A 14688-nucleotide genomic window follows, 5' to 3' on the forward strand; every position below is an offset into this window, starting at 1 on the left:
ACGGGTACACTCCTGTCAGGGTGAAAGGGACGGCCGGGCGGCGGGAATCCCTCGGGAATGGGATAACGGGTACACTCCTGTCAGGGTGAAAGGGACGGCCGGACGGCGGGAATCCCTCGGGAATGGGATAACGGGTACGCTCCTGTCAGGGTGAAAGGGACGGCCGGACGGCGGGAATCCCTCGGGAATGGGATAACGAGTACGCCCCTGTCAGGGTGAAAGGGACGGCCGGACGGCGGGAATCCCTCAGGAATGGGATTACGAGTACACTCCTGTCAGGGTGAAAGGGACGGCCGGACGGCGGGAATCCCTCGGGAATGGGATAACGGGTACACTCCTGTCAGGGTGAAAGGGACGGCCGGACAGCGGGAATCCCTCAGGAATGGGATAACGGGTACACTCCTGTCAGGGTGAAAGGGACGGCCGGACGGCGGGAATCCCTCAGGAATGGGATAACGGGTACACTCCTGTCAGGGTGAAAGGGACGGCCGGGCAGCGGGAATCCCTCAGGAATGGGATAACGGGTACACTCCTGTCAGGGTGAAAGGGACGGCCGGGCAGCGGGAATCCCTCGGGAATGGGATAACGAGTACACTCCTGTCAGGGTGAAAGGGACGGCCGGGCGGCGGGAATCCCTCGGGAATGGGATAACGGGTACACTCCTGTCAGGGTGAAAGGGACGGCCGGACGGCGGGAATCCCTCAGGAATGGGATAACGGGTACACTCCTGTCAGGGTGAAAGGGACGGCCGGGCGGCGGGAATCCCTCGGGAATGGGATAACGAGTACACTCCTGTCAGGGTGAAAGGGACGGCCGGACAGCGGGAATCCCTCAGGAATGGGATAACGAGTACACTCCTGTCAGGGTGAAAGGGACGGCCGGACGGCGGGAATCCCTCGGGAATGGGATAACGAGTACGCTCCTGTCAGGGTGAAAGGGACGGCCGGACGGCGGGAATCCCTCAGGAATGGGATAACGGGTACACTCCTGTCAGGGTGAAAGGGACGGCCGGGCAGCGGGAATCCCTCGGGAGTGGGATAACGAGTACACTCCTGTCAGGGTGAAAGGGACGGCCGGACGGCGGGAATCCCTCGGGAGTGGGATAACGAGTACACTCCTGTCAGGGTGAAAGGGACGGCCGGACGGCGGGAATCCCTCGGGAGTGGGATAACGAGTACACTCCTGTCAGGGTGAAAGGGACGGCCGGACGGCGGGAATCCCTCGGGAGTGGGATAACGAGTACACTCCTGTCAGGGTGAAAGGGACGGCCGGGCGGCGGGAATCCCTCGGGAGTGGGATAACGAGTACACTCCTGTCAGGGTGAAAGGGACGGCCGGACGGCGGGAATCCCTCGGGAGTGGGATAACGAGTACACTCCTGTCAGGGTGAAAGGGACGGCCGGACGGCGGGAATCCCTCGGGACTGGGATAACGAGTACACTCCTGTCAGGGTGAAAGGGACGGCCGGACGGCGGGAATCCCTCGGGAATGGGATAACGAGTACACTCCTGTCAGGGTGAAAGGGACGGCCGGACGGCGGGAATCCCTCAGGAGTGGGATAACGAGTACACTCCTGTCAGGGTGAAAGGGACGGCCGGACGGCGGGAATCCCTCGGGAGTGGGATAACGAGTACACTCCTGTCAGGGTGAAAGGGACGGCCGGGCGGCGGGAATCCCTCGGGAGTGGGATAACGAGTACACTCCTGTCAGGGTGAAAGGGACGGCCGGACGGCGGGAATCCCTCGGGAATGGGATAACGAGTACACTCCTGTCAGGGTGAAAGGGACGGCCGGACGGCGGGAATCCCTCGGGACTGGGATAACGAGTACACTCCTGTCAGGGTGAAAGGGACGGCCGGACGGCGGGAATCCCTCGGGACTGGGATAACGAGTACACTCCTGTCAGGGTGAAAGGGACGGCCGGACGGCGGGAATCCCTCGGGACTGGGATAACGGGTACACTCCTGTCAGGGTGAAAGGGACGGCCGGACGGCGGGAATCCCTCGGGAATGGGATAACGGGTACGCTCCTGTCAGGGTGAAAGGGACGGCCGGACGGCGGGAATCCCTCGGGAATGGGATAACGAGTACGCTCCTGTCAGGGTGAAAGGGACGGCCGGACGGCGGGAATCCCTCAGGAATGGGATAACGGGTACACTCCTGTCAGGGTGAAAGGGACGGCCGGACGGCGGGAATCCCTCGGGAATGGGATAACGGGTACACTCCTGTCAGGATGAAAGGGACGGCCGGGCAGCGGGAATCCCTCAGGAATGGGATAACGGGTACACCTGTCAGGGTGAAAGGGACGGCCGGGCAGCGGGAATCCCTCGGGAATGGGATAACGGGTACGCTTCTGTCAGGGTGAAAGGGACGGCCGGACGGCGGGAATCCCTCGGGAATGGGATAACGGGTACACTCCTGTCAGGGTGAAAGGGACGGCCGGGCAGCGGGAATCCCTCAGGAATGGGATAACGGGTACACTCCTGTCAGGGTGAAAGGGACGGCCGGACGGCGGGAATCCCTCGGGAATGGGATAACGGGTACACTCCTGTCAGGGTGAAAGGGACGGCCGGGCAGCGGGAATCCCTCAGGAATGGGATAACGGGTACACTCCTGTCAGGGTGAAAGGGACGGCCGGGCAGCGGGAATCCCTCGGGAATGGGATAACGGGTACACTCCTGTCAGGATGAAAGGGACGGCCGGGCAGCGGGAATCCCTCAGGAATGGGATAACGGGTACACCTGTCAGGGTGAAAGGGACGGCCGGGCAGCGGGAATCCCTCGGGAATGGGATAACGGGTACACTCCTGTCAGGGTGAAAGGGACGGCCGGACGGCGGGAATCCCTCGGGAATGGGATAACGAGTACACTCCTGTCAGGGTGAAAGGGACGGCCGGGCAGCGGGAATCCCTCAGGAATGGGATAACGGGTACACTCCTGTCAGGGTGAAAGGGACGGCCGGGCAGCGGGAATCCCTCGGGAATGGGATAACGGGTACACTCCTGTCAGGGTGAAAGGGACGGCCGGACAGCGGGAATCCCTCGGGAATGGGATAACGGGTACACTCCTGTCAGGGTGAAAGGGACGGCCGGACGGCGGGAATCCCTCGGGAATGGGATAACGGGTACACTCCTGTCAGGGTGAAAGGGACGGCCGGGCGGCGGGAATCCCTCAGGAATGGGATAACGGGTACACTCCTGTCAGGGTGAAAGGGACGGCCGGACGGCGGGAATCCCTCGGGAATGGGATAACGGGTACACTCCTGTCAGGGTGAAAGGGACGGCCGGGCAGCGGGAATCCCTCGGGAATGGGATAACGGGTACACTCCTGTCAGGGTGAAAGGGACGGCCGGGCAGCGGGAATCCCTCAGGAATGGGATAACGAGTACACTCCTGTCAGGGTGAAAGGGACGGCCGGGCAGCGGGAATCCCTCGGGAATGGGATAACGGGTACATTCCTGTCAGGATGAAAGGGACGGCCGGGCAGCGGGAATCCCTCAGGAATGGGATAACGGGTACACCTGTCAGGGTGAAAGGGACGGCCGGACGGCGGGAATCCCTCGGGAATGGGATAACGGGTACACTCCTGTCAGGGTGAAAGGGACGGCCGGGCAGCGGGAATCCCTCAGGAATGGGATAACGGGTACACTCCTGTCAGGGTGAAAGGGACGGCCGGACGGCGGGAATCCCTCGGGAATGGGATAACGGGTACACTCCTGTCAGGGTGAAAGGGACGGCCGGGCAGCGGGAATCCCTCAGGAATGGGATAACGAGTACACTCCTGTCAGGGTGAAAGGGACGGCCGGGCAGCGGGAATCCCTCGGGAATGGGATAATGGGTACACTCCTGTCAGGGTGAAAGGGACGGCCGGGCAGCGGGAATCCCTCAGGAATGGGATAAGGAGTACACTCCTGTCAGGGTGAAAGGGACGGCCGGACGGCGGGAATCCCTCGGGAATGGGATAACGAGTACACTCCTGTCAGGGTGAAAGGGACGGCCGGGCGGCGGGAATCCCTCAGGAATGGGATAACGAGTACACTCCTGTCAGGGTGAAAGGGACGGCCGGGCAGCGGGAATCCCTCGGGAATGGGATAACGAGTACGCTCCTGTCAGGGTGAAAGGGCCGGCCGGGTGGCGGGAATCCCTCGGGAATGGGATAACGGGTACACTCCTGTCAGGGTGAAAGGGACGGCCGGACGGCGGGAATCCCTCAGGAATGGGATAACGGGTACACTCCTGTCAGGGTGAAAGGGACGGCCGGGCAGCGGGAATCCCTCAGGAATGGGATAACGGGTACACTCCTGTCAGGGTGAAAGGGACGGCCGGGCAGCGGGAATCCCTCGGGAATGGGATAACGAGTACACTCCTGTCAGGGTGAAAGGGACGGCCGGGCGGCGGGAATCCCTCGGGAATGGGATAACGGGTACACTCCTGTCAGGGTGAAAGGGACGGCCGGACGGCGGGAATCCCTCAGGAATGGGATAACGGGTACACTCCTGTCAGGGTGAAAGGGACGGCCGGGCGGCCGGAATCCCTCGGGAATGGGATAACGAGTACACTCCTGTCAGGGTGAAAGGGACGGCCGGACAGCGGGAATCCCTCAGGAATGGGATAACGAGTACACTCCTGTCAGGGTGAAAGGGACGGCCGGACGGCGGGAATCCCTCGGGAATGGGATAACGAGTACGCTCCTGTCAGGGTGAAAGGGACGGCCGGACGGCGGGAATCCCTCAGGAATGGGATAACGGGTACACTCCTGTCAGGGTGAAAGGGACGGCCGGGCAGCGGGAATCCCTCGGGAGTGGGATAACGAGTACACTCCTGTCAGGGTGAAAGGGACGGCCGGACGGCGGGAATCCCTCGGGAGTGGGATAACGAGTACACTCCTGTCAGGGTGAAAGGGACGGCCGGACGGCGGGAATCCCTCGGGAGTGGGATAACGAGTACACTCCTGTCAGGGTGAAAGGGACGGCCGGACGGCGGGAATCCCTCGGGAGTGGGATAACGAGTACACTCCTGTCAGGGTGAAAGGGACGGCCGGGCGGCGGGAATCCCTCGGGAGTGGGATAACGAGTACACTCCTGTCAGGGTGAAAGGGACGGCCGGGCGGCGGGAATCCCTCGGGAGTGGGATAACGAGTACACTCCTGTCAGGGTGAAAGGGACGGCCGGGCGGCGGGAATCCCTCGGGAGTGGGATAACGAGTACACTCCTGTCAGGGTGAAAGGGACGGCCGGACGGCGGGAATCCCTCGGGACTGGGATAACGAGTACACTCCTGTCAGGGTGAAAGGGACGGCCGGACGGCGGGAATCCCTCGGGAATGGGATAACGAGTACACTCCTGTCAGGGTGAAAGGGACGGCCGGACGGCGGGAATCCCTCGGGAGTGGGATAACGAGTACACTCCTGTCAGGGTGAAAGGGACGGCCGGACGGCGGGAATCCCTCGGGAGTGGGATAACGAGTACACTCCTGTCAGGGTGAAAGGGACGGCCGGGCGGCGGGAATCCCTCGGGAGTGGGATAACGAGTACACTCCTGTCAGGGTGAAAGGGACGGCCGGGCGGCGGGAATCCCTCGGGAGTGGGATAACGAGTACACTCCTGTCAGGGTGAAAGGGACGGCCGGACGGCGGGAATCCCTCGGGAGTGGGATAACGAGTACACTCCTGTCAGGGTGAAAGGGACGGCCGGACGGCGGGAATCCCTCGGGAGTGGGATAACGAGTACACTCCTGTCAGGGTGAAAGGGACGGCCGGACGGCGGGAATCCCTCGGGAGTGGGATAACGAGTACACTCCTGTCAGGGTGAAAGGGACGGCCGGGCGGCGGGAATCCCTCGGGAGTGGGATAACGAGTACACTCCTGTCAGGGTGAAAGGGACGGCCGGACGGCGGGAATCCCTCGGGAGTGGGATAACGAGTACACTCCTGTCAGGGTGAAAGGGACGGCCGGACGGCGGGAATCCCTCGGGAGTGGGATAACGAGTACACTCCTGTCAGGGTGAAAGGGACGGCCGGACGGCGGGAATCCCTCGGGAATGGGATAACGAGTACACTCCTGTCAGGGTGAAAGGGACGGCCGGACGGCGGGAATCCCTCGGGAGTGGGATAACGAGTACACTCCTGTCAGGGTGAAAGGGACGGCCGGACGGCGGGAATCCCTCGGGAGTGGGATAACGAGTACACTCCTGTCAGGGTGAAAGGGACGGCCGGGCGGCGGGAATCCCTCGGGAGTGGGATAACGAGTACACTCCTGTCAGGGTGAAAGGGACGGCCGGACGGCGGGAATCCCTCGGGAATGGGATAACGAGTACACTCCTGTCAGGGTGAAAGGGACGGCCGGACGGCGGGAATCCCTCGGGACTGGGATAACGAGTACACTCCTGTCAGGGTGAAAGGGACGGCCGGACGGCGGGAATCCCTCGGGACTGGGATAACGAGTACACTCCTGTCAGGGTGAAAGGGACGGCCGGACGGCGGGAATCCCTCGGGACTGGGATAACGGGTACACTCCTGTCAGGGTGAAAGGGACGGCCGGGCGGCGGGAATCCCTCGGGAATGGGATAACGGGTACGCTCCTGTCAGGGTGAAAGGGACGGCCGGACGGCGGGAATCCCTCGGGAATGGGATAACGGGTACGCTCCTGTCAGGGTGAAAGGGACGGCCGGACGGCGGGAATCCCTCGGGAATGGGATAACGAGTACGCTCCTGTCAGGGTGAAAGGGACGGCCGGACGGCGGGAATCCCTCGGGAATGGGATAACGAGTACACTCCTGTCAGGGTGAAAGGGACGGCCGGACGGCGGGAATCCCTCGGGAATGGGATAACGGGTACGCTCCTGTCAGGGTGAAAGGGACGGCCGGGCGGCCGGAATCCCTCGGGAATGGGATAACGAGTACACTCCTGTCAGGGTGAAAGGGACGGCCGGACGGCGGGAATCCCTCGGGAATGGGATAACGGGTACACTCCTGTCAGGGTGAAAGGGACGGCCGAGCGGCGGGAATCCCTCGGGAATGGGATAACGGGTACACTCCTGTCAGGGTGAGAGGGACGGCCGGACGGCGGGAATCCCTCGGGAATGGGATAACGGGTACACTCCTGTCAGGGTGAGAGGGACGGCCGGACGGCGGGAATCCCTCGGGAATGGGATAACGGGTACACTCCTGTCAGGGTGAGAGGGACGGCCGGACGGCGGGAATCCCTCGGGAATGGGATAACGGGTACACTCCTGTCAGGGTGAAAGGGACGGCCGGACGGCGGGAATCCCTCGGGAATGGGATAACGGTTACACTCCTGTCAGGGTGAAAGGGACGGCCGGACGGCGGGAATCCCTCGGGAATGGGATAACGGGTACACTCCTGTCAGGGTGAAAGGGACGGCCGGACGGCGGGAATCCCTCGGGAATGGGATAACGGGTACACTCCTGTCAGGGTGAAAGGGACGGCCGGGCGGCGGGAATCCCTCGGGAATGGGATAACGGGTACACTCCTGTCAGGGTGAAAGGGACCGCCGGGCGGCGGGAATCCCTCGGGAATGGGATAACGAGTACACTCCTGTCAGGGTGAGAGGGACTGCCGGACGGCGGCAATCCCTCCGGAATGGGATAACGGGTACACTCCTGTCAGGGTGAGAGGGACGGCCGGACGGCGGGAATCCCTCAGGAATGGGATAACGGGTACACTCCTGTCAGGGTGAAAGGGACGGCCGGACGGCGTGAATCCCTCAGGAATGGGATAACGAGTACACTCCTGTCAGGGTGAAAGGGACGGCCGGACGGCGGGAATCCCTCAGGAATGGGATAACGGGTACACTCCTGTCAGGGTGAAAGGGACGGCCGGACGGCGGGAATCCCTCGGGAGTGGGATAACGAGTACACTCCTGTCAGGGTGAAAGGGACGGCCGGACGGCGGGAATCCCTCGGGAGTGGGATAACGAGTACACTCCTGTCAGGGTGAAAGGGACGGCCGGACGGCGGGAATCCCTCGGGAGTGGGATAACGAGTACACTCCTGTCAAGGTGAAAGGGACGGCCGGACGGCGGGAATCCCTCGGGAGTGGGATAACGAGTACACTCCTGTCAGGGTGAAAGGGACGGCCGGGCGGCGGGAATCCCTCGGGAGTGGGATAACGAGTACACTCCTGTCAGGGTGAAAGGGACGGCCGGGCGGCGGGAATCCCTCGGGAGTGGGATAACGAGTACACTCCTGTCAGGGTGAAAGGGACGGCCGGACGGCGGGAATCCCTCGGGAGTGGGATAACGAGTACACTCCTGTCAGGGTGAAAGGGACGGCCGGACGGCGGGAATCCCTCGGGACTGGGATAACGGGTACACTCCTGTCAGGGTGAAAGGGACGGCCGGACGGCGGGAATCCCTCGGGACTGGGATAACGGGTACACTCCTGTCAGGGTGAAAGGGACGGCCGGGCGGCGGGAATCCCTCGGGAGTGGGATAACGAGTACACTCCTGTCAGGGTGAAAGGGACGGCCGGGCGGCGGGAATCCCTCGGGAATGGGATAACGGGTACACTCCTGTCAGGGTGAAAGGGACGGCCGGGCGGCGGGAATCCCTCGGGAATGGGATAACGGGTACACTCCTGTCAGGGTGAAAGGGACGGCCGGGCGGCGGGAATCCCTCGGGAATGGGATAACGGGTACACTCCTGTCAGGGTGAAAGGGACGGCCGGGCGGCGGGAATCCCTCGGGAATGGGATAACGGGTACACTCCTGTCAGGGTGAAAGGGACGGCCGGGCGGCGGGAATCCCTCGGGAATGGGATAACGGGTACACTCCTGTCAGGGTGAAAGGGACGGCCGGGCGGCGGGAATCCCTCGGGAATGGGATAACGGGTACACTCCTGTCAGGGTGAAAGGGACGGCCGGGCGGCGGGAATCCCTCGGGAATGGGATAACGGGTACACTCCTGTCAGGGTGAAAGGGACGGCCGGGCGGCGGGAATCCCTCGGGAATGGGATAACGGGTACACTCCTGTCAGGGTGAAAGGGACGGCCGGGCGGCGGGAATCCCTCAGGAATGGGATAACGGGTACACTCCTGTCAGGGTGAAAGGGACGGCCGGACGGCGGGAATCCCTCGGGAATGGGATAACGGGTACACTCCTGTCAGGGTGAAAGGGACGGCCGGACGGCGGGAATCCCTCGGGAATGGGATAACGGGTACACTCCTGTCAGGGTGAAAGGGACGGCCGGGCGGCGGGAATCCCTCGGGAATGGGATAACGGGTACACTCCTGTCAGGGTGAGAGGGAAGGCCGGACAGCGGGAATCCCTCAGGAATGGGATAACGGGTACACTCCTGTCAGGGTGAAAGGGAAGGCTGGGAGGTATAGGGAATGCTGGATGACTAAAGAAATTGAGGGTTTGGTTAAGAAAAAGAAGGAAGCATATGTCAGGTACAGACAGGATAGATCGAGTGAGTCCTTAGAAGAGTATAAAGGCAGTAGGAGTATACTTGAGAGGGAAATCAGGAGGGCAAAAAGGGGACATGAGATAGCTTTGGCAAATAGAATTAAGGAGAATCCAAAGGGTTTTTACAAATACATTAAGGACAAAAGGGTAACTAGGGAGAGAATAGGGCCCCTCAAAGATCAGCAAGGCAGCCTCTGTGTGGAGCCGCAGAAAATGGGGGAGATACGAAATGAATATTTTGCATCAGTATTTACTGTGGAAAAGGATATGGAAGATATCGACTGTAGGGAAATAGATGGTGACATCTTACAAAATGTCCAGATTACAGAGGAGGAAGTGCTGGATGTCTTGAAACGGTTAAAGGTGGATAAATCCCCAGGACCTGATCAGGTGTACCCTAGAACTCTGTGGGAAGCTAGGGAAGTGATTGCTGGGCCTCTTGCTGAGATATTTGTATCATCAAAATTCACAGGTGAGGTGCCGGAAGACTGGAGTTTGGCAAACATGGTGCCACTGTTTAAGAAGGGTGGTAAGGACAAGCCAGGGAACTATAGACCAGTGAGCCTGACCTCGGTGGTGGGCAAGTTGTTGAAGGGAATCCTGAGGGACAGGATATACATGTATTTGGAAAGACAAGGACTGATTAGGGATAGTCAACATGGCTTTGTGCGTGAAATCATGTCTCACAAACTTGATTGAGTTTTTTGAAGAAGTAACAAAGAGGATTGATGAGGGCAGAGCAGTCGATGTGATCTACATGGACTTCAGTAAGGTGTTCGACAAGGTTCCCCATGGGAGACTGGTTAGCAAGGTTAGATCTCATGGAATACAGGGAGAACTAGCCATTTGGATACAGAACTGGCTCAAAGGTAGAAGACAGAGGGTGGTGGTGGAGGGTTGTTTTTCAGACTGGAGGCCTGTGACCAGTGGAGTGCCACAAGGATCGGTGCTGGGTCCTCTACTTTTTGTCATTTACATAAATGTTTCGGATGTGAACATAAGAGGTACAGTTAGTAAGTTTGCAGATGACACCAAAATTGGAGGCGTAGTGGACAGCGAAGAGGGTTAGTTTGGGTAAAAAGTGAGGTCTGCAGATGCTGGAGATCAGAGCAGAAACTGTGTTGCTGGTTAAAGCACAGCAGGTTAGGCAGCATCCAAGGAACAGGAAATTCGACGTTTCGGGCATAAGCCCTTCTTCAGGAATGAGAGAGAGTAGCCAAGCAGGCTAAGATAAAAGGTAGGGAGGAGGGACTAGGGGGAGGGGCGATGGAGGTGGGATAGGTGGAAGGAGGTCAAGGTGAGGGTGATAGGCCGGAGAGGGGTGGGGGCGGAGAGGTCAGGAAGAAGATTGCAGGTTAGGAGGGCGGTGCTGAGTTCGTGGGTTGGGACTGAGACAAGGTGGGGGGAGGGGAAATGAGGAAACTGGAGAAATCTGAGTTCATTCCTTGTGGTTGGAGGGTTCCCAGACGGAAGATGAGGCGCTCCTCCTCCAGCCGTCGTGTTGTTATGTTCTGGCGATGGAGGAGTCCAAGGACCTGCATGTCTTCGGTGGAGTGGGAGGGAGAGTTAAAGTGTTGAGCCACGGGGTGGTTGGGTTGGTTGGTCCGGGTGTCCCAGAGGTGTTCCCTGAAGCGTTCCGCAAGTAGGCGGCCCGTCTCCCCAATATAGAGGAGGCCACATCGGGTGCAGCGGATGCAATAGATGATGTGTGTGGAGGTACAGGTGAACTTGTGGCGGATATGGAAGGATCCCTTGGGGCCTTGGAGAGAAGTGAGGGAGGAGGTGTGGGCGCAAGTTTTACATTTCCTGCGGTTGCAGGGGAAGGTGCCGGGAGTGGAGGTTGGGTTGGTGGGGGGTGTGGACCTGACAAGGGAGTCACGAAAGGAGTGGTCTTTGCGGAACGCTGATAGGGGAGGGGAGGGAAATATATCCCTGGTGGTGGGGTCCGTTTGGAGGTGGCGGAAATGACGGCGGATGATACGTTGTATGCGGAGGTTGGTGGGGTGGTAGGTGAGAACCAGTGGGGTTCTGTCCTGGTAGCGGTTGGAGGAGCGGGGCTCAAGGGCGGAGGAGCGGGAAGTGGAGGAGATGCGGTGGAGGGCATCGTCGATCACGTCTGGGGGGAATCTGCGGTCCTTGAAGAAGGAGGCCATCTGGGCTGTGCGGTGTTGGAACTGGTCCTCCTGGGAGCAGATGCGGCGGAGACGAAGGAATTGGGAATGTGGGATGGCGTTTTTACAGGGGGCAGGGTGGGAGGAGGTGTAGTCCAGGTAGCTGTGGGAGTCAGTCGGTTTATAATAGATGTCTGTGTTGATTCGGCCGCCTGAGATAGAGATGGAAAGGTCTAGGAAGGGGAGGGAGGAGTCTGAGACGGTCCAGGTGAATTTGAGGTCGGGATGGAAGGTGTTGGTAAAGTGGATGAACTGTTCAACCTCCTCGTGGGAGCACGAGGCAGCGCCGATACAGTCATCGATGTAGCGGAGGAAAAGGTGGGGGGTGGTGCCAGTGTAGTTGCGGAAGATGGACTGTTCCACATATCCTACGAAGAGGCAGGCATAGCTGGGGCCCATACGGGTGCCCATGGCAACTCCTTTAGTTTGGAGGAAGTGGGAGGATTGGAAAGAGAAGTAATTCAGGGTGAGGACCAGTTCAGTCAGTCGAAGGAGGGTGTCAGTGGAAGGGTACTGGTTGGTGCGGCGGGAAAGGAAGAAGCGGAGGGCTTTGAGTCCTTCGTGATGGGGGATGGAGGTGTACAGGGACTGGATGTCCATGGTGAAGATAAGGCATTGGGGACTGGGGAAGCGAAAATCATGGAGGAAGTGGAGGGTGTGGGTGGTGTCCCGAACGTAGGTGGGGAGTTCTTGGACTAAAGGGGACAGGACCGTGTCGAGGTATTGGGAGATGAGTTCGGTGGGGCAGGAGCAGGCTGAGACAATGGGTCGGCCGGGGCAGGCAGGTTTGTGGATTTTGGGCAGGAGGTAGAAACGGGCGGTGCGGGGTTGTGGGACGATGAGGTTGGAGGCGGTGGATGGGAGATCACCTGAGGTGATGAGGTTATGGATGGTCTGGGAGATGAGCAAAGAGGGTTACCTCAGATTACAACAGGATCTGGACCAGATGGGCCAATGGGCTGAGAAGTGGCAGATGGAGTTTAATTCAGATAAATGTGAGGTGCTGCATTTTGGGAAAGCAAATCTTAGCAGGACTTATACACTTAATGGTAAGGTCCTAGGGAGTGTTGCTGAACAAAGAGACCTTGGAGTGCAGGTTCATTGCTCCTTGAAAGTGGAGTCGCAGGTAGATAGGATAGTGAAGAAGGTGTTTGGTATGCTTTCCTTTATTGAGTACAGGAATTGGGAGGTCAAGTTGCAGCTGTACAGGACATTGGTTAGGCCACTGTTGGAATATTGCGTGCAATTCTGGTCTCCTTCCTATCGGAAAGATGTTGTGAAACGTGAAAGGATTCAGAAAAGATTTACAAGGATGTTGCCAGGGTTGGAGGATCTGAGCTACAGGGAGGGGCTGAACAGGCTGGGGCTGTTTTCCCTGGAGTGTCAGAGGCTGAGAGGTGACCTTATAGAAGTTTGCAAAATTATGAGGGACATGGATCGGGTAAATAGGCAAAGTCTTTTTCCTGGGGTCAGGGAGTCCAGAACTAGAGGTTTAGGGTGAGAGGGGAGAGATATAAAAGAGACCTAAGGGGCAACATTTTCCCCCAGAGGGTGGTACGTGTATGGAATGAGCTGCTAGAGGATGTGGTGGAGGCTGGTACAATTACAACATTTAAGAGGCATTTGGATGGGTATATGAATAGGAAGGGTTTGGAGGGATATGGGCCGGGTGCTGGCAGGTGGGACTAGTTTATTTAGGATTATGTTCAGCATGGACAGGTTGGGCTGAAGGGTCTGTTTCCGTGCTGTACATCTCTATGACTCTATAACTCTTCAGTGGTCAAGGATACTCAGCCTCTGGTCTTTGAGTAAGCATCCTCCAAGTCTGCTTTCGAGAGACACAACAATGCAGAATCGCTGAACAGAAACTGATGGCCAACTTCCGTACCCATGAAGACATCCTCAACTGGGATCTTGGGTCCACGTGAGCCCAGGACACTGCTCCGAATCTGGAAACTCTCCCTCACTGTCCCGCCCTGACACCATCACCGCCATAAATTATCATGTCTCTAACAGAATTGGTTTGTACAGGTTTGAATTGCACACTCACATAATCTTACACACATACCCACACACACACACACACACACCCACACGCACACACACACACACCCACACCCACACACCTACACACACACACACACCCACACCCACACAACTTCACACACGCCCACACACACACACACACCCACACACACACGCACACACACACACACCCACACACGTCCACACACACACACACACCCCCACACACACGCACACACCCACACACACACACGCACACACACACACGCGCACACACACCCACACATGCACCCACACACCCACACACACACCACACACGCACACACGCACCCACACACACACACACAATCCACACACACACACACACGCACACACACGCGCACACACACCCACACACACACACACACGCACACACACCACACACACCCACACACGCACACACACACGCACACACTCACACACACCCACACCCACACACCCCCACACACACACCCCCACACACGCGCGCGCACACACACACACACACACACAACACACACACCACACACACCCCCCCCACACACACACCCCCCACACACACACACCCACCCACATACACACACACACCCACACACACACACCCCCACACACACACACACACCCCACACACACCCACCCTCTCTGAACACATTTACCCTCTCACACTCACACACACTCTCACATGGAACAGGCTGCCTTATTGAATGTGCCTAAAATGGGACAGGACGTGCAGGAAGCAGTAAGGCATCCTCAGGATGGCAAGGCACCAGGGTCAGATGGAGTTCTGAGTGAGTTTAATCAGGAATTCATCAATGAGTTGGTGGAACACTCTCTCTCTCTCTCTCTCTCTCTCTCTCACACACACGTCTATGGGATGAATCATTTTATCCAAGATGTTTGTTTATTTACAGATACATTCTATTTTGTTCAAACAGCACGCAATTTGTTGTAATATTAAGTTAGTTTGGCTTAATATGACAGATTTTGTAATAAATTCTTATAAATTCCAGATGTTGGAATGATACCAGCCTGATTGCAGGTGAAAACTCTGAGACAGATT

The sequence above is a fragment of the Hemiscyllium ocellatum genome, chromosome 3, assembly GCF_020745735.1.
Source record: "Hemiscyllium ocellatum isolate sHemOce1 chromosome 3, sHemOce1.pat.X.cur, whole genome shotgun sequence".
Lineage (NCBI taxonomy): Eukaryota > Metazoa > Chordata > Chondrichthyes > Orectolobiformes > Hemiscylliidae > Hemiscyllium > Hemiscyllium ocellatum.